The sequence below is a fragment of the Hyaena hyaena genome, unplaced genomic scaffold (assembly GCF_003009895.1).
Source record: "Hyaena hyaena isolate Hyena2069 unplaced genomic scaffold, ASM300989v1 scaffold_452, whole genome shotgun sequence".
Lineage (NCBI taxonomy): Eukaryota > Metazoa > Chordata > Mammalia > Carnivora > Hyaenidae > Hyaena > Hyaena hyaena.
Genome location: NW_024081085.1, coordinates 1133137 through 1157615, shown reverse-complemented (window position 1 = coordinate 1157615; position 24479 = coordinate 1133137).

Sequence of the window (24479 nt, the reverse complement as noted above, 5' to 3'; positions counted from 1 at the left end):
GACAGCTCAGAGCCGGGAACCTATTTCAGAGTCTGTATCTCCCTCTCTCTCTGACCCTCCCCTGCTTACGGTGTCTCTCTCTCTCTCTCTCTCTCTCCCCTAGAAATAAATAAAAATATTTTTTTAAAAAATAAAGTGAGTTCTGTCCAATGCTAAAGAGTCTTTAGATCCGCTAGTTTTTCTGCTCAGTCCTTCAGAGCTCTTGTTTCCCTTTCTTGCTCCTCTCTCCGGGTCCCATGGCCCGTGGCAGTGGGGGGAAGGGAGTTCTTGGATTTGCACTTGTGCTTGGGTGTGAGGTGCCTGTGTCTGCCGAGGAATGCTTGGCACCACCCTGTGCCTGGCGTTCACAGCTGGCGCCCGCAGCTGACATCTGTGGCTGATGTACTTGTGGTCTATTTCTGCCTGGCTTGCCCAGAGTCTAGGGCCCCTCCCTAAAGATTTACCCCCCACTTCCCCACCTGGCTACTACTGTTGATGAAGACCCTTTTGAGTCTCCACCATACCTGCAACTTCTGGCCCAGCTGCCAACCCTGGTACTGATGCTGCAAGTTCATCTCAGCCTCCACCCCAGCAAGCTCTAGCAGGACTGTGGCTACACAGATGAGCATCCCTGCTGTATGAAAACAGGGAAAGCTCAGGCCCACAAATGAGTCCCTTTTCCAATCTGAACATCCCACTCCATACTCTGAATTATGTAGGACCCCCTGTATGGTTTCAGGGTTGGTTGTCTCATCCAAAGCAAAGGGTGGGTTAAAAGGTTTTGTGCTCTCACCATGCTCCCAACCTATTCCCTGCCACTGCTCACCCTGTGGGGCCCTGAAGACCCAGAGAAGAGATATTAAGATAACTATAGCTTTCTTTACCTCCTTTACCTCACTGCCCTACCATCTCCTCTGCACAACGCTTTGGGCCCAGAGGAGGCAAACTTTCCTTTGAAGTCCCCTTCTTCTCTGCATTCCATAAAATTGTATAATGTGTTCCACCAGGACTAGCCTTGACCTGTTAAGTGAGCACCAGAGTAACTTAGAAATTCTAGCTCCATAATGCCTGCTTTTAAGACTATGTTTTCTTGTTGCAAAATCCTGTTTTGAACATCAAAACCCCGATAATAAATGTCCTTTTATTTTTACTTCATGATAATCTTACTTTTTACTGATGAGGAAGCTGGTCACAAATGCATGAAAGTGAAAGAGAAAGAATGTTAATATCATTCAAGATATCAGGCTCACATATATATCCTGAGGAAAGCATTGAACTGCAGAGAGAAGGACAGCTTGAAGAGAAAAGAGGTCCTTTCAGAGGTCCTTCCTCCATGGATTGTGCTTCAGAAGGCTGATTGATGTTGGGGTGATCCGGGTGACAGCTCCCATCCCATGGTCTGTCACTGACTGTTACCATCTAACCAGGCTCTACACTATGGGGACACCTTCCCTGGGGACACCACCAAGATCCTGCAGTGGAAAATGAAATCTCTTAGATCTTCCATTCATTCATCAAACATTTCTGAAGCATCTACTATTGTGATAAATACTGGCCCAAAAGCTGTAAGTCACAGAAATCAGAAACTGAAATAATAAAATAATCTGCCAGAAAATATTTTGGCTAATAATTTAAGCCTTCCTCCCAGTACCATTTATCCAAAGCAGCTCAAAAGTGGTGAAATTAGTTTATTTCAGTTTCTTCTACCTGGCTTTCTGAAGACCAAGAGATTTTTAAACCACATTCATTTATCTCATTCATTTATCCTGTTAACAAACAATGAACTGATTATCTTTTATAAGCCAGGCACTTTGCCAGGTTTGGGGAAGGCTGAGAAGATTAAGATTTATTGTCTTCCTGTAAGCATTCTAGTCCCCTAGGAAATAGGCATTTCAATGGCAAGAGGACTGCAGTGTCACACATATTCCCAGTACCTCCTGTCTGTGTGAACCCTACTCAGGGCTCAATAAACCACCTTTAGTGAGTGCCAGGAAAGTCATGGTCAAGTTGATCTTTGGTTGAAGGAGAAGGTAACCAGGAAGGAGACATGAAGAAGGTGATGGCTTAACTAAAACTTCAAATATTCAGTTTGTTTTCTTTTTTTAAAAAAAAATTTAATGTTTTAATTTATTTTTGAGAAGGAGAAACAGTGTAAGTAGGGAAGGGGCAAAAAGATAGTGAGGCAGAGTCCAAAGCGAGTGATGGGCTTGGAGCTGTCAGCCCAGAGCTTGACGCAGAGCTTGAACCTATAATCCATGAGATCATGATCTGAGCCAAATTCAGACGGTTAACTGACTGAGTCACCCAGGTGTCCCTTGCTTGTTTCCTTAGAAGCAAGGAGAGGTTTTTAGGCAGAGGGAGTCTCAAGAGCAAAGGCCTGAAGGTGGCCCACAGCATGAAGTGTCCAGGGAGCTACAAGCACCTAGAATGAATATGGAAGGAGCCTGTGGACCAGGAGGAGGTACAGACTGCCTCCTTATGCACATACCAAACAGTAGGAAGTGGGGCCATCTCTGGGTGGAAACTTTCCTGGTTCTTTTTACATCATACCTCATAGACAGCCATCAGCTCCTAAAGTCACTCACAATAAATGCTTCAGAGGAAGGCCACATGTAAGGGCTAGAGGTCAGGGAGAACTGTTATTCCCATGGTGGATGATCAGGCCTCACACACACACACACTGTGGCACCAGCTTCTTTTGTCATGTCACTTATTCTGTACCCCTAACCCCTAGAAACTTCAACAAAACCATCTCCCTAGAGTGAAAGACAAAATTTTTCAGTACTACAAAATCTCATTTATTTTTAATATCAATTGAATCATAGTGACTTTTATACTATTCACACAATTTTGTTTTTCACTTTAGATCAGTTTTATATTTGGTCCTCATGAGCTGCTAGTGCCTACACATATTAGGCCCTCCCTAACTGCGTACATCTTTCACAGCAACTAAACAAGATAGATGCAGAAAATATCAAGTTTTCTGTTTTTACAGATAGAACATGAGCACACAGAGGTTAAGGACTAGTTGAGAAAGAGTAGTAGCTAGTTATTGTATATGCAGGTAATATTCTCAGAAGTTAATGTGGATTAACTCTTCAAAACCTTGTGACAATTTTGCATGGTGGGCACTATTATTATTATACCTATTTTAAAGATGAGTTATTGGGAGTTTAAGTGACACTCCCAAGGGGACACAGCCAGGCAGTGAGAGAATAGGCAATCAAATGTTGGCAGCCTGCTTCAAAGTCTAAACTTTTATTGCCCACTCCCTCTTAGACAAGTGAGATGCCCCTTAGCAAGAACTGGTAGGAGTAGAGTGGAGAACCCTAGATTAACATATATATTAGATATGGGGCAAAATAATTCATCAAAAATAATGTGAGCAAAGGGAGAATTGGAATTAACGTTTGTTAAGTGCCTTCCTGTGCTTACCTTTGTTCTATGCTTTAGAGAAGCTTCCACACTGAATGCTTTCACCAGCCTGAGGTGTCATGACAAAGAGAAGTCACTGGGCAGAGTCATGCACGTCTACCTGAGGTATTCTCGCCACGTCCCCCACCCTCCCACCCCCCGCCCCTCTCCTGCACTTGTACCACTGCCTCCTACCTGCACATGGCACATGGAATCCAGGGAGATGCAATGATTCTGTACAGTCCCAATTGGATTTTAAGTAAACAAGGGGGCAAAAAAAGAATGAAAAAAGAAAGATTCCCTCTGAAATAATTTTGGTTTATAATGGATGGGATCCAACCAGATGCCAAGTCCCAGCTCTGTATTTCTTTATTTTTGTGGGGTTGAATAACCCACAGGCAGGCTGCCAGGTCCCTGTCCTCTTCAAGCTCAGCTTGCTTCAGAGGAAATACCACACATGGAAGAAAGGTTTGAGGAGTGCTGGGGGATGACAATTTGGTTACATATGCCTGGGGGACAATATAAAGTAACCACTGAAAGATGTGGAACTCTGTGACTTGGGCGAGCCCACCCTCTCACCCTAACTCACTTTCACTGTGACTGTTCTGAAGAATTGAGAAAAGCAGAAGCTGTTTTTGTAGCTAATTTTTACAGAGCCCAGACATACGTAAATGTCTGTTTATTTCTGTCTCTCAAATGTGACCTGCATCTGTATAAAACGAGCAGGAACAGTTTGACCCCCAGCCTCTTCAGCCTCATTATTCAAAACAGGCATCAGTAGTGGGATATCACTCAGTCCCAGAGTGCTTTGAGAAATAATTCTGGGTCAATAAGAGGAGTCCAAAGAGTTGAATTTTTAAGAGCATGAGGAAATCAGATCTATTTGAATCTCAGCATTACATTTACAAATCACTTAATAACCTGTAAGTCTCAGATTCCTTATCTATAGTGTGGACATGTTGAGAGTGTCTGCCTCATAGGACTGTCGTCAAATTCAACTAAGCTAACAGAAAATCCTGAGCCCAACTTCATGCTAAAATTAAGGGGTCCAGTAGTATTCACCGTTTTATTTCATTAAATAAGCCATCTTTATTCTTTGTATCAGCAAAGAATTTTTGTGTAAGTAGGAAGCACTAAGGAAAATATGCAGATCAGATTATTAAATACATTAAAAAGAATACCTAGAATTAATAACACACACACACACACACACACACACACAGAGAAATCTGAAAGCAAAGCAAAAACGCTTTTATAAGCATTTGAAATGATCATCACATTAGGACATAGGCAGACATCCTTGAAGCACAGCAAAGAGAGAGGGGTTGAGTGCTGACAAGGACACAGAAAAGGACAACAGACAAGCTGCTGGCCTCGGGGGCCTTACAGACTGGCTGGAAAGACCAGACGAAAAGGTTAGAAAAAGTTTGACAACTTAAAGACAAGTTATAAGTAAAAAGGTCCATACTGCCTCAAAGTACTGTCTCAAAATTTAACTGCTTCTTAACTTACTCTCTAATTTGTTTCCTGAAATATTTGTGCATACAATTTTGCATTGATTAAAAAAGCTTTTTCATGCATGAGTTATTGGATCAGAAGAACATATTTTGTTTAGACACTGTACTTGTTTCCGGGACTCAGAGAAATTTTTTTTAGTTAGCAAATATTTAGTCAGAACCCACTGGGTGTTATACCTTGCTATTTTAGATCTATGTTTAAAAAGTCAGATCAGGACAAAGATAACTATATATAGAGGTGGGAGGTCTCTGCACAACTTCTTTGTGCTGGCGATAGGCATGCGCCCTGGAATGAGGCTGTCAGGGTATAAATGTGATGCTCCTACTGACTAACTCTGATTTTGAGCATGGCACTTACCCTCCTTGGGCCCCAGGTTCATCTTCAGTTAAAACAACAATAACAACATAGTAGTAGAACCTGCTTTATAAAATATTAATGAGTATCAAATAAGGCAGTGCACTAAAGCTTTTATTGATGGCTAGCACATAACAAGTGTTCAATAATTGTGTGAATAATAATAGGATTATAGCACAATACTATCACATTGATTATATTCCATTCCAGACTCTCTTTTATATACACACACAAAACAGACAATTTTTATACTATTGTAGACCCAGCGGAACTCTGGCTTCTTGGAATATCGCTTCTGCTTGCCCCCCACTTAACTTGTTAGTCTCTGATTGGTCCTTTCGGAGTCTTCCGAGACCCCTCCAAAACCAGGTTGAGCTGCTTCTCTATGTGTCCCTGTGGCACTATATCCTTAATCTTGTGATGGCAATGTGGATTTCGGAATGTGTTATGGAATGTAATTTTTTGTTCAAATTTTTGCCTGTTTCTGTCTTACCACCACCACTCCTTCACCAAGAGGGGCAAGTCCTTGAAGGAAAGGACTGCATTTTGTTTTCCATTATATCTCTAGGACCTAACATAATGCCTGACATAATATCAAATATATATGTACTGAATGGAAAAAAAAGGGGGGGGGGAAGGAGTGAGGGAAGGAAGGGAGGGAGGGAGGGAAGCAGAGAAGGGGGAAGGAAGGAAAGGAAGGAGGGAGCGAGGGAAGGAGGGAGGGAGGGAAGGAGAAGAAACAAGGCAGAAAGGGTGGGTAGAGGTGCTCTGGTCCTGGCAGTGTGACATCTGTCTGAGTCTGCACACCCTCTTCCCTCTCCCTCCCCCTGTCCCTGGTGCCCTATAAAGTGAAGGGAAGTTTGAGAGAATGTTTTACTTACCCCAAATCACCACTGGAGAAATCCATTGCATTACTGAGCACTGGTAATGGGTTGGCCCTGTTTCAGAATATAGGGTTTTGCTGCCCCTGCCAAGCAGGCTTATCCATGTGGAGCTTAGATGGTGCCTTTGCCCACACCTGTCTGGCTCAGAGAGCTTGCCGCGCTGTCAGAGGGAGTGCTGGGCATTGAGAAAGTCTGATGGGCTTTGACGAAAAAGAGAGCCGGGCACACAGGTCTCATTTATAATCCATTCCAGCTGCTCCTCTGCTGGGGGAAACTGGCATTCTGTTTTGTTGGCCCCTTTTCCATCAGGACAGCTGTGAAACCCTACTCAGTGAAGTAATCGCAATAACAACCACCACTTTGCATGCTGATGCCTTTCTTCCAAGGAACTCAAAGTTCTTTGGAGACATAACCTCATTAATCCATCCTGCATGAAGTGGTGGCTGATGGGGAGGGGTAGGAATTCTCACTCATATTTCCAGGGCCAGGGGATTTAGGAGAGGAGAGTTAAAAAGGAAGAGAAAGAGGTTTAGGAGCTAAGAAAGATAAGGGATGGTATCTTTCCTCTGCTGAATCCCACTCTGGCACAAAGATAACACTTTTGTAGGACAATACGCAGCTAAGTGTGTGAGTAAAAGACACACACTTGCAGCCTCACCATCTCCCCAGAAGGAAGAGAATTCTTTATGGGGGTTTAGGAAATCTGATTTCTAGCTCTGATATTGACACTAAATAGCTGTGTGACCATGAGTCAGCCCTATCCTTGGCATAGTAGTTTCAAATTAGAGCATGTGACCTCATGCTGTGTTGACAGAGCACAAAACCAAGAGTCATGAAACTGATGGCTGCCTGTACAGCACCATGATTTTAGGTGTATTACTTAAGTTCCTGAGTCTTAATGTTCTTATCTGTAAAATAAGGAAATCAGACTGGATTATCTCTAAAGTTATTCTTAGTTCCAATAAAAGCTATGATTCTAGAACAGGTGGTGTGGGAAACATCAGATTTGATTGGGGCTTAGACTTAAAGGAAAACTGATAACTATCCACATCCGTTTTCTATTACCCTACAACTCAGTAGATCCTATAAAACAATAATTTGTGATATCTCACTATTTTGTAACTTGCTTGGGCAGTTATGTGACTTCATCTGGCTTCACTCATGTGGATGGATTCAGCTTGAGGGTTGGCTGGGCTCAGCTGGGATAATGTGACATCTGGGTCTCCCTTGCCCTGTGGTCCTTTTATCTTCAAGGAGTCTTCACCGTGCTTCCTCCCAGAGTCATGGCAGTGTGCCAAGAAGGCCAGCCTCAGTGTTCAAAGGTTCTTCACCCCTCTTCTGTGTCAATTTTATTTCTATCTTGTGGGCCAAAGCAAGTTATGTGGTCCAGAATCAATGGGAGAGGAGTCTCCACAAGGACATTTTTTCCCCTTTTTTAATAGTTTATTGCCAAGTTGGTTTCCATATAACACCCAGTGCTCATCCCCACAAGTGACTTCCTCCATGCCCATCACCTCCCTTCCCTTCCCCCCCATGCCCATCAGTCCTCAGTTTGTTCTCAACATTCAACAGTCTCTCATGGTTTGCCTCCCTCCCTCTCCCCCCCAATTTCCCCCCTTCTTCTCCCCCATGGTCCTCCGTTAAGTTCCTCCTAATCCTCCTATACGTGCAAACATATATTTGTCTTTCTGTGCCTGACTTATTTCACTCAGCATAACACCCTCAAGGTCCATCCATGTTGCTACACATGGCCAGATTTCATTCTTTCTCATTGCCATGTAGTATTCCATGGTATAGTTAAACCTCATCTTCTTGATCCATTTGTCCGTTGATGGACACTTAGGCTCTTTCCGTGTTTTGGCTATTGTTGAGAGTGCTGCTGTGAACATTGGGGTACATGTGCCCCTATGCATCAGCACTCCTGTATCCCTTGGGTAAATTCCTACCAGTGCCATTGCTGGGTCATAGGGGAGTTCTATTATTAATTTTTTGAGGAACCTCCACACTATTTTCCAGAGGGCCTCACGAGGACATTTTTATGAGCCAAATTGTGCCCCATGAAAAGATAAATTGAAATCCTAACACCTAGTACTACAGAATGTGACCTTATTTGGAAATAGAGTCTTCACAGATATAATCAAGTTAAAGTGATGTGTATTGGGGTAGAGTGGGCTCCTAAACCAATATGACTGTTGTCCTTATAAGAAGAAGAGTCACACAGACACCAGAGGGAAGACTGCGATTGAGACTGGACTGGTACTGTCACAAGCCAAGGAATGCCTGGGGCTGCCAGAAGCTGGAAGAGGAAGGAAGGATTCTCCCTAGAGCCTCTGGAGGGAGCAGGGCTCTGACAACATCTTGATTTCAGACTTTTGGCCTTCAGAACTGTGAGGGAATGAATACATTTTTGTCTTAAGCCATCCAGTTGGTAGTACTTTATCACATGAACACCAAGAGACATGATTCTTTGGGGGGTCATTAGTCTACCACACCATGTATTTTTATAGGCATAACTGCACAAACACTATATGATTAGTGTCCAAAATATGAGAAAATACAGGTGCGGTTGATTGCAATAATGATCAGTTCTTTAGCCTTTCTAAATCCATGCCCTTTGACATCAGACTGTACCTGACTCCCGTGCCACTAAAGAAATGGAGTGTGTCTCCCCTCTTCCCTTCTTTATGGACATGTGACTTGCCTTACTTAATAGAAAAAGAAAGAAATGCCATTGTGCCAGTTTTTTTTCTTTTTTATTTATTTTTTTAACATTCATTTTTGAGAGAGAGAGAGATAGTGTGTGAGCAGGGAAGGGGCAGAGAGAGAAGGAGAACACAGAATCTGAAGCAAGCTCCAGGCTGGCAGCACAGAGTCAGCACAGAGCCCAACACAGGGCTCGAACTTAAGAACCATGAGATCATGACCTGAGCCGAAGTCAGATGCCCAATGGATTGAGCCACCCAGGCACCCCCTGTTGTGCCAGTTTAAGAAGCTTTTATATTCCTGCAACCCCATTGCCTATTGTCCGTATTCTTCACAGCCATACTGCCCTGCCTACCATGGTGTCTCCCGGTGCTCCTAGACCTGTCTCTCCTTAGGTTTGAATGTAGCAACATCACTCCCATCATGCTCAGAATTTCAGAGCCAGGTTTTATTTTGGATCAAACTGAAGAGAATGTCTCTGTCTTTATAAGGATCAAACCTATACATAGGCTGGCCAAGGCCTTCTTTCCTGCTTTTTCCTTTTTTTCCCCTGGGCACAAGTGTCCCCAGCATTTCTCTCTGGCACCCTCTTCTTCTTTGTTAAGCATGCATACAATGAAATTGGAATCCAGCTTTTCTACTTTAGTTACATAAGCAAATATCTTTGTTACCAAGATGGTATCACACTACATCAATTACTCTGCAACCTGCCATTTTTACTTAAAATTATGTCATCAATATTCTTTCATTATTGTAAATAGAGATTTCCCTTCATTTTTAATATTTCCATTTGCATATGGAAACTTTTTAAAACAATTCCCTCTTATTGAACATTTTATTTGTTTCCATTTTTACTTATACATACTGCTGTGATAAATACATTTTGTATGAATCTTCATATACTTGGTCAGTTGTTTTCAACAGATAAATTTATAGAGATAGAATTGCATACACAAAATGGTTTTCAAAGCTTTTGATACATATTTCCTTAACCAACTGAACCACCCAGGTGCCCCCTCATACATATTTCCAAATTACTTTCTGGAAACACTGTATTGATTTTTACCTATCAGTGTATAAAAGTGCTAATTTTTATATTAAATTCCCATGTAACTCCTTGATTCTCTACAACCATTGACAAATGATACAAGAAAAAGTTTGTGTTTTCCTCAGTCCCCTGTTACACAATTGTGTTACTCAAAAATGCATTCCTAAAACGGAATAGAAGAGACAGCAAGAATAGAGGAGACTGATGAAATCAGAAATAAGCTCACAGAAAGAAACTGAGAGCAAGGCAGTAACGAAGCACAGTATTGTGGCACGGTTGGTAATGGGTAGTGCTTCATGGATCTTTATTTGGCACATTGCTTTAAAATGGCCCTGATGTGCGTGAATTCAAACACTGTTACATGGACACACTCAGAGAGGTGTGGGGAAGTGTGGGGTGGGAATGCCAAATAAGAGCAGATCTGAGGAAAAGTAAAATAATACATCAGGGAAAAAAATTATCCTAGCAATATGCTATGAAATAGTAAGGAAATGCAGTATTCAAGGAACTATACTCAGTGTAACTGAGTTACATACAGGCTTGCAGAGTGGAGAGGAACAAGAGTGGCTGAAGCTGATGATTTACACATGGGGCAGTTTCTGGTCTATTGGTCTAGGAAGAGACCTGGTGCTACAGACTGGGTTTGTCTAGCTTAACACCTCCATGTTTTCTACAGTAGGTGGTTCTAAGAAGGGGAAGGGATTACTCTATCGGGGATGTCAGCATGGATTAAAAGAGTAACATGTTATGGGTCACCAGTAAGCTGGTCCAGTGTCCCTAGAAGGTGTGTTATATATTATATGGTTCATATCATAGGTCTTAAACACGTGTTTGCCACGTGACCCACAGTCTCACTTCTAGGAATTCATCCTGATGAAAAAATTTAAGTACTCAATAATTTTAATAGTTTGCCCAAAGATTTAGCTACAAGGATGTCCATTGAACCTCTGTTTATAAGTAAATTATAGTAAAATCCAAATATTAAAATCCTTTAAAATTTGGTATTATAGACTATATGTATTTATATATGATTTAGACTCTGTGTGTGTGTGAGAGAGAGAGAGACAGAGAGACAGAGAGAGAGAACATCTATAGATGTTCCATTAAGGACAGCTACCACTAATACCTGAATGTTATTCCCTCCTTAATTCTCTCTTTATGCTCAGCTAAAGGATTCCTACTACAAAGTTGTTTGGAATCCTGGATTTTAAGTTTTTACTTTTGTTTTCTGCGTGTCTTCTTCCCTAGCATGCACTAACCTGAGGCATTAGGGAGTGGTATGGATGGGGATTGAAGTTATAGCTACCTCCTGAGTCCAGAATCATGACTTTCTCCTTCAATCCCTATTCCTGAATTTCTTCCAACTAGCTTGACACTTAGGATGAATTCTTTATCAGGGGTCCCTAGGTCTTCTTTTATATTTGGTTTCCGATCGGGGAACAATGTTCCAAATACACACACCTAGTTTGCCAGTCATAACTAGATGTCTGGGCCCACAGTTGGGCATATCTTGAATTCCCTTTTCATAAAGCTCCCTATCTCCATGTGAATCATGTAGAAGCAAAAAAAAATACTTGGAAGAGCAGAAGGTGGGTAGAGTGATATTATGATATGATATGATAGTATATGGTATATATTATAAGGTGACCTAATAACATATGCCAAATGTGTCTGAAAATTAGCTTTGGCTTATATAGGATATCTTACCATATGTGCTTGTGTACATAACTGTGAAATACTATCAATATGAAGTCCTAAAGGATATACAGCAAAAACATCAGTGGTGGGATTACAGTGGGTTTGTATCATCTTCTTTTATCTTAATGTATGTATTCTAAAATTTTTTACAATGATCATGTATTTCTTGTGAACCATTAAACAACAGAGGTAATTTTTAAGAGGTTCTCTAAAAAATAATACCATTTTGAACAACCACTCAGAAGGGTCTATTTGTTCAACTCCAGTCATTTTATAGTGATAGCTGTCACATTGGTGCTTGATTCCAGGGCCGTCAACTAAGGCCTTTTTTTTTTTTTTTTTCCTAACAAGAGAATGCTTTCCAGAGAGGCTTTACAAAGCATTTGTGAAAGCACTTGGGCATTATTGTAGGATTATAAGGGGGTGCTTTATGAGCTGGAATGTTTGTAGTGTGATGCAAGTGGCCAGATTCATGGTCAAGACACTGGCTTAAGGTCTGGGAGATGAAATGTAATACGATCGCATGCAGAGAACAAATACAAACTCCAGTAAAGATTGGGAGGTGGGGTAAAAAAGATAAGGGCAGATTCCAAATTTCCTTTAGAAAAAGAAGAGAAACTTGGCACCAGCCATGGGTTGACTCCTTCAAGTCTCTGTTCAGTTTTTCCCCAATATGACTGCCCTTCCCGCTTGCTGTGGTGCCCCATGGGCTGCCCCACCCTTCAGATCCACCCATCCTTGATCTAGGAGCTACCTCCATGTTCATGAAGGCATTCTGCCACCATTTGGTCCAGTCTCAACCCCACCAGCCTCCTCAGAGACGAGGCATGCCAAAGTTCTTTTGCAAGTATGTAGTGAGATTTTGAGTCACATTCTTGCTTAAGAGGATATTCTATGCATTTTCAGACATATGACTAACTGGGCAAAAAGTTTAAAAAATATAATTCGGAGTAACACAGTGTTCAGCAGGAGAGTTGTTCTTTGCTTTTCATGTTGTTTGGGGGGAGGAGAAGGAGTATAGGATTAGCCTGAAATATGGAACACCATCAAGAGACAGATAGACAGAGAATCAAAGTCCCCGAATAGTATTTAATTCCATGTTGCTGTTTTTCCTGGTCTGGTTTCAGAAATCCTCTGACAGTTGGACTGTTTGCTATTTAGTCATTCTACTGTAATCATTTTACTGACAATCAATAGGCATTGCCTAATTTCACACTCAAATTAATAAAAAAAAGACCAAAGTAGACTACAATGTCACGTCTACATTTAATCTGATGAGAGTTTTTGAACATTTCCGAAATAACACATAAGTAGTAAGAGGAGCAAATATACAAGATTGGAAGATATTTAAGTATGTTCAAGTTTTAGCCAAAACAACTTGCAATAACTAGATTAAAAAAATCTAATTGGAGGCTTTTACATTAGGTTCTGAAACACATATTTTGGTCCCCTTGTGCCTTGTTTCCAAGATGGTAGCACCTGGAAAAACATGCAGCCTGATTTTCGTAATAGATATGAGCTCAGATAGTAAGGACTGCATTACACCAGTTCCTTTGAAAAGGGTGGCAGTTATTGCTGGAGTCCAAGTGGCTGAATCGCATGCTTGGAAATAGGAGTATATTCATCTGTTTGTGAAAATCACCAGGCATAGACCGTTTCCACCCAACACACCGTAGAAACTTGCAAGCCTCCTGTTACCAGCAAGAATTGAAGCCAAAACTCAGCGAGAGCAATGCCAGATGATTGCTGCTGTTTTCCTTACGCCTTTATTTTGAATGCTGTACCTTGCGTTACTATACATTCTTTCCTAAGTGAGAACCTTCTGCCAGACCAACGACAGTGTCCTCTACAAGCAGTGGCAATTTCCACCAAATCTCTGACCAAAAAAAAAAAAAAAATATCCAGTGTGTGTTCACTTTTCATCATGACATGATTAATTACCCCAGGAAACTTCATTTCATTCTGCTTGCTAAAATGAAAGTAATTAGAGCAGACTTTGACCCTTTCTTCTTTACCCCTCATAGTTTACAGCGAGTTGTGAAATGTGGTAAGTTAGTTCTTAAATATATATTTAATGCCAAGAACAAGTATCTCCTAGTTGACTTACTATTCCCCCACAGGAACTTGGTATTGTTTATTTAAGAATTTGACATCCAGGATTTTTGTCAGATGAAATTGAGAAGTGTCCTCCAGATGACACAACTGCCCTATCAGTAGAGAGTTCAGACCTTGTCCCTTATCTTAATATCTGGCGTAATAACTGGACCCTTAGCTCCATGTGGAGGGTATGGTTTTCATTCCTACTTTGAACTAAAATTACAACAGGGCTAGAAGCATGGTCAGAGGCCATAACAATAAAATACACAAGCGCCCAAAGGATTCCATTTGGAAGTCAAGTACCAAATTTTTCAGGTGTTTTGAAACATAACCTGTGATACATTTGGGGAAGCATTGTGATCTAAATGAAAATCATCGTGAATTAACCCAAAAGTATGAGTTTTCTGGCTTTTATTAATATGCTTTTTATACCAGATTATAGAGGCAATTTTAATGTGAAACAAAGAAATGTATAAAGGCGAAAATTAAAACTTTTTAATCATATCTACAGAGATAACCACTTCTGAAATTCCAGTATACTTCTTTCCAGTCTAGTTTTGTACAATTACATAAATATATATTTCACGAAAAAAAACTGAGCCAAAGCTCAGGTCGTGATCTCATAGTTTGTGAGTTTGAGCCCCACATTGGGCTTTCTGTTATCAGCACGAAGCCTGCTTTGGATCTTCTCTCCTCCTCTCTCTGCCCCTCCCCCCCTTGTCTCAAAAATAAAAAACATTAAAATATTTAAAAATACAACCAAACAAACCATTAAAAAAACCAGTATCATGGTCACCAGGACACTCCCTTGTAAGAGATACAAGTACAAGTAAGTGTGAATTCATTGACTCCCATAACAAAAACTTTCCTTCAGGTACTCCCTTCTCTCCAGGGTTTCAGCTATTGTCTTAAGGTCTCAATTTCTCTCTCCTCTTTCTCCCTCTTTCTTCCCCTCCAATGCCCCCTTTTCTCTCTTTTTTTTTTCCTTCCCTCCTCTGCCTTTTCTTTCCTCCCTCTCTTTCCTCCCCCTCTTTCTTTCTTTCTCCCTTCTTCTCTCTCTCACTCTCTCTCTCTCCCTCACTTCTTCTCCCCCACCCTTTCCTCCCTCCTCCCTCTTCCTTTTTTCAACTCTACCTACCTTAGCTTGGCTTCTACCCAAGCAAGCAAGCAAACTCTCTTTATGTGGAAGCAAGATAGTACTAACACCCTCAGGCTTATATCTGCTTACAGATTGCGATCAGAGAGAAAGAGAAAATACCTCTCTTATGATCCCACAAGACCCAGGGAAGTCTCTAATTGACCTCACAACTAGTCACATGCACATCTCTGAACCAAACTGTGTTCTGGAGGATGGTGTGTTCCCACTGGCCAAGCCTAGACTACATCAGGTTCACTTGCAAGGGGTCAGCTACATGGGATGGGGCCCTGGGCAGGAATGCTGAGAGAAGAGCTATTCTCTCTCTCTACTGCTTTTCTTCCTGTGTTTAAAATCTGCCCTTAATAAATATCAGCACCAGTTCAGCAGTGTGATTCAAATCTTGCCTTTCATGTGCCATCTTCAGATAAATGTACTCAAAACTTTTGTGAACAGTGCACTAAAACCAGCAAAATTGTTTTCCCTGAACTTAGGGAAAAAATTCCAGAGTCCTTTCATGAAAAAAACTATATATCTCTGTATTTTCAAATCTTAGGAATGTCCTTAAGATTATCAGTCAATCTAGTAGATATCACTAGAATCAGGATACATATACATACGTACATACATACATACATACGTACATACATACATACATACATACACGTGTTGAATGGAAGGTAATGATAGAAGGACTTTGAGGGAAAGTCAGCACTTAGAATTACAGGTGCACTTTTTTTAGCGCTGCCGCCATCACCACTGCTGATTCACCATAGTGCTTTTCTTCTCAGAAAGAGAAGTTAATACAGACTTCGCCCATGGCTTTCAGAGAGTGCACATCTTGGGCTCTCAGTTATCGAAAGTGTGCACATTACAGTGCTTTCCTCAGTCTATTAGTGCCAAGCAATTATTTTCTTACTCCTCTCTGGACAGTTATTTCTGCTGTGTTTTGATCAACAGTGGCTGACAAAAGGCGTACGTAGGATGGTTTCAGAGATGCTAGATGATATCTTATTGCAAGTGAAAGTGCAAATTCTATGGCAGGCTGAAGTGCCTTCAAGGAAATAGTCATGGTGGACACAGGAACTCAAGCTCAGCAGGGTTTTAGAGAAGTCCTTTGACCTTGTAAAGTTCATCTTCATAACACAGCCTGAGAAGACTGTCCAACGGTTGTAAGAAAGCCAGCTGGAAGACTGCACTGCTGGTGGCACGTCATGGCTTCAAGGGCTTCAAAGAAAACAGAAGAGGAATTACCAGTGTCTCATTTGGGGAACACTTCCTCACAGAGACTGACCCTGCTACACTAACCCCAGATAACTCCAATCCATTTAGCACTTCCATTTTCAGGAGTGAATGCTCAAGGCTAAACTATATACATCTTAGATGACTAAGAAGCTGATTATTAACCAGTGAGCATAAGAGAACCCGTGGGCAGTTGATTCCTCTGTGGATCAATTTTCTGAAGTATTCTGGACAACTAGTAGTCTTTTGGGACTGCCTAAATAGAATACATTTATGGTCATCTGGACAGGAGGAAGTAACCTTGATTGTGTTAGCTTTTCATGAGGTCTGGAATGTGAAGCTATCATAGCAGTTACTACCCTCTTCTGGAATTGTCTGTCTCCTTCCCTGTCTTCCTCACTGGACTGTGAGTCATTCCAGGGTTGGGGTGGAGTCTTATCAATCTTTGGATTCCTGTGATTTAGAGGAATGCCCTGTAGGTAGTAAATGTTTGATAAATATTTCTTGGGTAAGTGAATAAATGCTCAGGATGGAAATCTGGGAGTCATTCTTGATTCCCCTTTCTTCCTCATCTTCATCAACCCACCGTCACGTTTTCTGGAAGGAAAAATACCTCTTTAGTCTGCCCACTTTTCTCCTTCCCCAGATCATAGCAACTACCTCAGAAATCCTTCCTTGCTTCCCCTGTTGCAGAGCACCAATTTATTTTTCATAAAAAACATAGAGAATTTTTAAAAATATTAAATACCTCTACTGGCCTCTCATCCTATCCAGAGTAAAAATCCAGAAGCCCACTGCTGACCTCTCCAGGTCCATCTCTTTATTCTCTCTCACTTCCTCCTTCTGCTGAGATATGTTGGGCTTTTTTCCATTTCTACAGCTCACTAGGATCTACTCTGTCTCCCATTTTGTGTAAAGGCTGTTTCTCTGATGCCCTTCCCCACACCTTTCTCCTGCCATCTCTTATTCAGTCTGCAATTCCAGCCCGAAAGTCACCACCCGCCCCCCTCTGCCAGAGAAGCCTCCCTTACCATCCCTGTTTAAGATAGACTGGCCTGATGGCCTCTGTCCTGGCACCATCCTTTTCCTTCATAGTGCTTACCAAAATTTGTAGTTATATAGCTTGCTAGTTTATTTATTTACATCCCTCTTTTAACCTGTTGGCTTTTCCTTGAGTGCAAGGATCATATCCATTTAGCAACTACATCAGACATCTCATTCACCACCTCACCACCTCTCAGCCTCAGCTCATGGCTCTGGCAGAGTTCCACAAGGTTTCAGACTGCTCTCCAGTGACAGTGCACCCCTCAAGCCTGCACCAAACACCTGTTTCCTGTCCGAGGGCTTCCCTTACTCCCCTGGATGGGATGCTGCAAAAGCCCACTTGACATTCATGCATGTGCAGCCCAGAAGTGTGAAAGTGTTCACGTTCTGTGGGGTAACTCCCAACCAAAGCAGGCCAGGAGCCAAGCAAGGATAAATGCTTCTCCCTCTGGTCCCTGTATACACTCCTCAGAAGGTGCCAACAAGACTGGGCACCAGTCACCTGCACTGGTGGCCAGCTCTGTAATGTAGTCTTATATTGGTTTTCCTCTTCCCTGTTTCACTTTTCCTGGCGCCTCACTTCTGTTCTCTAACATCACTTCCAAACAGACCATCCACATGAGAGCCTTAGTCTCGGTCTCAGTTATAGGAAAAACCAGGCTAAGACAACCACCATGCACCAACTACCTGGCACAGTATTGGTGAGGTCAGTTATTCAATAAAAATTTTCAAGCCATGTATAAATAAATGAAAATTATTGAAAAACTTAAAGGTAAGAAAGGCAGGAAATAAAGAAGCCATTAATACAATTTAGTACAAGAAAAGTCAGCAATTCTTGGTGTGTCTAGATGGCTCAGTCAGTTGAGTTTCCAACACTTGGTTTCAGCACAGGCCATGATCCCAGGGTTATGGGATCAAGCCCTGTATCAGACTCAGCACTGAGCAGAGTCTGCTTAAGATTCTCTCTTCCTCTGTCCCTCTCTCCTGCTTATGCTCACACATTCTCTCTTTTTCTAACATAAAGAAAGGAATATTCAGCATTGCTTAAACTTACCAACTCAGCAGAGATCCTCATCACACATGTGCTTTCTTTTTAAGCAGGTGAATTCCTGCCAAGACCTATCTATTTAATCCTTCTTCCTCCAGCCTGGCATAGCTTGGTTTGTGGAATGAGAGTAAGGTTTGGAATTAGACCTAACTGGGCGTGAATCTCCACATCCTTCTACCAGCATGGCCTTACCAAGTTCTTCAAGGTCCAGTGTGCCTATCTGTAAAGTGGGAACATGAACATTGCTTAGAGAATTGTTATAAAGACTTGAAAATAAGTCCTCAAAAATATCAATTTTCCTCCCAAAACATCTACCCTCCTTTTCCTTCCCTCTCCGGTGAAACATTTACATCGTTTTGGGGGATTTGTTGCTAAACCTGTGGCCGATTGCTCTGAGCTGAAAGCTTGGTGCAAGAATCTTCTGGCTAAATTCGTTTATCTTCACAGTCCCTGCACTTACAGTTTATGCCAGCTGACCCATCTTTTGAAAGAAAACCTTCCTCAGGTAGAGACCCTTACAGTTATACAAAAAGACTTTCAAAGGCATCATGGCCCTAGGGGCTTTCCCCCTGGGGACAGCACAATGTGTCATAGGCCCCAATGAGTGGTGGATATGAGGACAGTGTTCTGTGAGCCTGCAGCTCTCCACCCATCTCCAGCCATTTGTGCCTGTTGTCTGCTTGTGCTCTCAAAGGTCAGACCCTTATGAAAAATACTTGCTCTATTAATCATCTTGGAAGACTGCTCCAGACACATTTTCAGAAGGGATGCAGTAAGTTTTGTCTGCACAATGCACCCTGGGAAAAGAGTTTCCCTTCCGAAAAGCAATCTTGCCTTCAGCCAAGTCTTCTCTGGGGTTTTTTTCTTACTTTTTTTTTAAGTGTACAATTCAATGCTTTTTTTTTCTTTCTCCAGTTCTTTTTTTTTTTTAAGTGATGAAATTATTGCATGTTCTAAAGGTGTTGGGAGGCACGGCCACCCCTCTGGCATAGGCTTGTTTGTATTCTCAGGAGATATGTGCCCAATTAGTGGGCTTCGCATGACTGCTGGTGTTGGCAAATGATCTATACCCAGCTGGTGCTCTGGATTTTGGGGACCAGTGGAAGGTTTAACCATTATTTGACAAGGACTCATTCAGTTAGAGACAGAGTGGTATCAGGAGAGCTAAATGAAAGATGCCCCAGTGATTAGACTGGCTCACAATCACAGTAATAATTTCTTTTTTTTTTTTTTTAATGTTTTATTTATTTCTAGGAGAGAGAGAGAGAGACAGCGTGAGCAGGGGAGGGTCAGAGAGAGAGGGAGTCACAGACTGAAACAGGCTCCAGGCTCTGAGCTGGCAGTCAGCACAGAGCCCGACGCGGGGCTCGAACCCACGAACCGCGAGATCATGACCCAAGCGAAAGTCGGACGCTTAACCGACTAAGCCACCCAGGCGCCCCCACAGTAATAATTTCTATATTCCCAGTTAGACCACAGAAATAAACAGAATGGGACTGATTCCCCCATTACATTTGGCTATGACGGGGCGTGGGGCAGGATATCTGATACTCTCCTCTCGTTTCCTCATCTGGACTTCACAGCTTCTGGATCTTCTAACATGATAGGGGCACTTTCACTCACCAGCTGTATGGAAGCCCATCTCACCTGCTTGTCTGCACACTCAGTAGGAAATCACTTCACGTATGCAATGATGAAGCTGGTGCAAAGGAGATAGAAATTCTAGAGCTTGCTTCTGTCTCATGTAGAGTTTTTCTCCTTTGCCTTTTCCACCTGAGTCTTCCTAGTCATGACACGATCTACTATCCCATTCCTCACAGCCAACTCTTGACAACCATGAGAGAAAAGCCTTAACCAATGTGTTGCTCATTCATTAATATTCCTGTCTTGTAAGGGTAAGGCCTTATTTTTTTTTTTTTGCAAAGTCATGATAATATCTGTTATATGTCAGATATTATTTTAGCAAGTCTGCATATGAATGAAAGCAGGATTTATTTTTATAGCAGTTCTCACTTAGGATGAGAAATAAGTAATAAACAACTTCCTACTGGGAGAGACCCCTGAAAACAGCATGCCTAAAGATGTAGACTGGTATGTTCAGTGAAAATATTTAACACCCTGTATTGTTTCCAGTGGGATCAAACCAGACAAGAACAATGCAGTCTGCTTAGGAGACTGTCTGGGGATCTTTGTGAATGGCATGTGCAGTAGATAGATGTATCTTCCCCCTCAGATTCCTGCTCCTGTGTGTATGTGCGGTCCTTATAACTGAGTCATATTTTTCAAGAATGATTGTGGATGTCCTAGTCACTGTTTTGTGGTCTATAACTTCATAATTAGCTTCTTCCAAATGTACTCTAGGCACAGCTCAGCTCAGACGATTTCTTGAATGGCTTTACTCCAAGTCTATTTCAATATGCCTTTTTTTATTGTCCATACTCCCCTCTACTACCACTGTCTTGCATAATTCCCACAATCAGCTGAAAGAGCTTTCAGTGAAGAATCATATTTGAACAAAAAGAATAAGAACTAGGAAGTGGTAACCAACTTGTACCTGAGGTATTCCAAAAATAGTTCTAACACAGTATTTCCTGGGTCTAACCACAGATGTAATTTGGTAAATCATCAACTAGTTCTCAGGCAGTAGACAGTGAGCATCTGCTAAGGACCAGGTACCGTATTAGATTCCAGGCAACGGAAATGCAAAAGAGAACAAATCTTCACCCGGCTCCAGAGGAGATCTCAGAGACAGAGATGTCAACAATCTTTTCGACATCGCAGTCACACTTGAGGAACTATCTCAAGTGAGAACTGAAGAAGGTGCCATAGGTAAGCTAGTCTTCTAGAAGGAAGAGGAGTTGGTTTATTAGAAAAGAGAGGACAAGATGGGCAAAACTATGGAAGTGCAAAAAATCATGGCACGTACAGAGGACTGGCCTGCCTGGAGAGTGAGTCATGAATGGGCCAGGGCACAAAATGAAGTTCTCTGTCGGGCAGCTGCAAAAACCTGATGCTTTCTGAACTGGATAATTCAGGAGAGATGTATTATAAAGAGGCAGGGATATTTCACTAAACTCTAGGCGAAGAGGTCTAAGTAGGCTTATGAACAGGAGCACTATCAGGAATTATAGCTGGAACACCCTTCCCACCTATTTTTACCGTTCTGGGCCATGAGGTCACTTACTTCTGTAGTCCAGGTCAGTGATACACAGCTCTGAATTGATCATTCATTCACCTGTTTAACAGGAATGGATGTGCTCATCCTGTGTGCTCAGTGTCCATCCTACTCCAATATGGTAGACTAGGGCTGGCTTCATGGGCACAGACCCATGCAATCAGGTGGCCCCACATTTGGTTTCATACACTGCTGTGGCCATCTTGCAATTCTCAGTATTTTCACTGAACTTATGTTTTGTGAGTGAAGTCCAGTCTGATGATGAAACATTCTCATGAGTAAAAGAGATATCCACAGTTCCTTGCCTTCCCATTCACATATAGCATTTGGTCTACCCCCATGGTCCACAGTGCAAGGGCAGCCAGAGAGACTCAAAAAAAAGTACAGGGAAAGTATATGTTACTGCCACTACTGAGTATGGTGGGAAGGAGGGACGTGCTTACAATACTAGAAGCTATGCTCTTTGTTCTAGCCAGAATAAGGACCAATATAATCCTTTTAGTGTTATATTAGTTTCAGGTATATGATATAATGATTCAGTATTTCTAATCATTACTCAGTGCTTATTACTCAATACTGTTAATCCCCTTTATCTATTTCACCCCTACCCCCACCCATCTCCCCTCTGGCACCTGCCAGTTTCTTCTTTGTATTTAAGACTGTATTTTTTCTTTGTTTTCCTTTGTTTTGTTTCTTAAATTCCACATATGGGTGAAATCATATGGTATTTGTCTTTCTCTGACTTGTTTTTGCTTAGCATTTTATCCTCTATGTCCACTCATGTTTTTGCAAATGGCACGATCTCATTCTTTTTTATGGCTGAGTATTATTCCATGATATATATATATATGTATGTATGTATGTATGTATACACATACATACACACACACACACACACACAGACGTGTGTATGTATATGTGTGTGTGTGTGTGTGTGTGTGTGTCGTGTGTATCTCACATCTTCCTAACCATTCATTTGTTAGTGGTCACATGCTTTCTTATTCATGTTACTTCTCTGCATTAGCCAACCACTTAATGCTGAAATGATGACATAGAAGGAAAGGAAAATATAGGGCAATGCATAGTTCCTTTCCTTTTCAATCCTTCCTTACTCAGTAGTACGCTGAATGTACAGAGTGTCAGTAGAATGCATCAAGAAATGAAATAAAGACTTTTGAGTTAGTTTTGTGTAACAGTACCACTCTTCTGGTAAGAATAAAGTACATAGGCATGTGCAAGCTAAAAAATATGAATTGTGTAACTTTTGTGATACCATATATGAGTTAAATGCTCTTATATTTGAATTTAAAACTGGCATTGTACAATATAAAGATGAATGGTAAAATCCATGCTAACAATTTGCAATTTCAATTTTTCTTAACTTAGAATGTCATTAAATAGCAAATAAAAAACAAAATGCTAAGTTGAAAGAGAGACTACCCAAGAAAGAGAACTCTTATGCCTTGGTACATTTAACAACACTTATTTCCTGCTTTTTGAACAAAGCACTCTCCATATTTATGTTGCCCTGAGCCACACATATTATGTAGCCAACCCTATTCTGAAGATAGGCAGGTGAACAAAATGGAGAAGGTACCTGTTGTCATGGAACTCACTTTCTGCAGGGGAGAACAAGAAAAGAGAGAGCAGGGTGGGGGCAGGGAGAGAGAGAGAGGTGGAGAGGGTGAGAAGAAGGCAGGCAGGTAGGGCAGGAAGGAAGGGAGGAAGGAAGGAAAAGAAAGAAAACCTCACAGTCTCATAACCGTCTTGAGGAAATAAGTAGGATAAGATGATTAGCAAGGGAAGGTGATCTCCTATAGCTTGGGTGGAAAAGAAAGCCTCTCCAACAAAGTGTTCTTTCAGCTGAGACCTACAGCAGCTAATGACTTTGTGGAAGTGAAAATCTTCCTCTTCATACCTAGACTTTGTTCCATGCTTCAAAATGAGCTAGAACAAGCCTGGTTCATTCTCACAGTTTTACAGATGACAGCCAGGACTTCCCCGGGCTTCTTCACTTCTTTCCACTGTGTCTCTGCTCCTGGGTGACCCTCCTCTGGACTTCTTTTCAAAGGAAGTTTCAAAGACTTTTCTCATGAAAGGTACCCATAGACCAGGACAGGTAAAGGAGAATAATATGAAGTGCCCACATTTCTGCCCAAGAACCTCAGAGAGCCCAGAAACACCATCTCTGGAGGAAGAATTCCCTTTGCCAGTTACTCTTGGGAAAAGACACCTGCCCAAACTGCCTGCCTTTGTTAGTCATGCAAACAAAGTCACATCAGAAGAAAGGGTGACTTGAATGAGCCCAGATGTTTCACTTAAAACCACAACCAGGCATAGTATTTAAGCAATTTTTTTGCAGTCATTTCTTTTTATGTCATGCAAATGGTCAAAAGTGGCCTAGGGAGACAGCACGTCTTAAGAGATGACAATTGCAAATGGCAGCAAATAGCAAACACGATAATAACTTGTCATGTTTAACACAGAGTTACAGCAAAGGCAAGCTGCTTACCAGTAAGCAGATGTGGACTATGAGGCAGATTGTAGACAGCTCCTTGCAGACAGGTCACATAGCATTTTGGTAAAGCATTGTAAAAATACTATCTATGGTAGAACATATACAGTAAATATAATATTTCAAGAAGGATTTAGAAACATGCAAGATTTACTATGTGAGGGTTTTTTTTAAAAAAGAGCAATTGATGTCTCAATCAAAGGAGCCACGAGTTTTGCCAAGTGAAGCAGAATATGATTATGTAGAGGATTTCAAACTAGCATTTATTTTTTATCCAAAAAGAATGCTGCACTTGGCAGTAAACTCCATTCCAGTGCACAGAAGTTAGTAAACTGATGACATAGCAGGGGACTCTTCTAGAGAGGCTAATTGCTATACCAATTTCTGCCAAGACCCTGTGAAAATAAACCCCTCTGTCCTATCATGCTGTCACTGTAAAGAGATTGGGGTTGACAACTAAAAGCTCAACAAGTAAAAGGTGCATTTGGGCATTTAAGTATGATATGTCCTCACTAAATATGTATTGAATGAATAAACGGATAGAGTCTAGAAGTTGAGGTTGCAGGACAGTATCCTGGACTAGGTTCTTGGAACTCTAAATTTAATTTTACAATGGCAGAAGTAT